General features: G+C 40.7%; 1 non-coding gene across 1 annotated transcript; it reads right to left on the minus strand.

Moving 5' to 3' along the window:
• Positions 1 to 965: 965 nt before the first annotated feature.
• trnas-uga (transfer RNA serine (anticodon UGA)) lies at positions 966 to 1,047 on the minus strand. Its single transcript has one exon. It is a non-coding gene; the product is annotated as a tRNA-Ser (tRNA).
• Between the last annotated feature and the right edge of the window lie 303 nt (positions 1,048 to 1,350).

A 1,350-nucleotide genomic window follows, 5' to 3' on the forward strand; every position in this document is an offset into this window, starting at 1 on the left:
TCGGAACATGCTGACATGAAAATATCTAACTCTGATAGCAAAGGTTTTCTCATTAAACTGGGAGTATGTTTAACTAGTCAGGCAGCATCCAGGGAACAGGAATCTCCTGTTCCCTGGATGCTGCCTGACCTGCTGTGCTGTTCCAGCAATAAAGTTTCAACTTTGATCTCCAGCATCTGCAGACCTCACTTTCTCCCAGTATGTTTAACTAAGCAATTCAGACAGCCAGGATGAATAATTGGCATTTGGTTCTTCAAGCTCAGCTCTCCGCACCAACTGCTCCAACGAAGGCCGTGGATAAGATCCACATCGATTATTTTGGTCAATTTTAGCCTCAACAACAACCTATTGTTCTGAACAATGCTACACCACAAGCAGAGGGCTAAATCGTTAATTTTCAATTTCAGTTCTTAATGCACAGTTTCTTACGAATGTGGACAGCAGAAGACCGTAAACATTCCATTTCTAATATTTCCAGAAAATTCTATTCCGCTGATATCGCCTTGCCTTTTCACATCGCAAGCCAGGAACCTGGATCAGTCGAGTTCCTTTCCACACATGGAGTTGCTTTTTTCTAATTCATTGACTGCTGATATAATAGATTATTGGCCTTGAGAGTCAGCTGCAAATTAGGTTGAACTTTCTCAGCTTGATTTTCAACTGATCCTAAAAAAAAATTCATCACTTGCAGGTAAATGTATTGCATTGCTTCTTGTTTTGCTGAATTCCATCCCCCGAACATCCAAATTTCACGATAGTTCGACAAATGTGTTGAAACTGATTCGTGTTGGAAGTTGGTGGCTTTTTGTGTCTCGACATATAATTTATTCAATTAGATGACTGGGTCAGTCTTGAAATTACTTCGGATTCTTCAGAGTTGAAAATTTACTTTCGATTGAATGCAAAGCTCAAGCTCCATGAAATCCAAATCCTGCAAAGGAATTAATGACTTTTAAAAGATTCGACGCTGTGAACAGGAATTGAACCTGCGCAGGGAGACCCCACTGGATTTCAAATCCAACGCCTTAACCTCTCGGCCATCACAGCTGCGGCAAAATTGTCAATATTCACAGTAAAACAACTGAATTCATTTGTTGGAAGAACAAATTTTCAAGACCCAAAGATTTCGCCAAATCCTTTGCAGTGACCCAGAGAACGTTACCTTTGCAGATTGACAGGCTTTCATCGCAAACTAGATTCTGACACAGCTGAAGTTGTGGGAATGATTCTTCGTCGAATTATAGAGTCACGGATGTACACCACACGAAGAGAGGATCATTGTCTCACTGCATCCGATCGATTTTGACTCAATTGTTCATCATCTGGTGCCAAATTAAATATGCTGTTGTG

Source organism: Chiloscyllium plagiosum, unplaced genomic scaffold (genome assembly GCF_037043375.1).
Source record: "Chiloscyllium plagiosum isolate Xiang-an unplaced genomic scaffold, Cpla_swu_hap1 HiC_scaffold_38, whole genome shotgun sequence".
In the NCBI taxonomy this organism is placed as follows: domain Eukaryota; kingdom Metazoa; phylum Chordata; class Chondrichthyes; order Orectolobiformes; family Hemiscylliidae; genus Chiloscyllium; species Chiloscyllium plagiosum.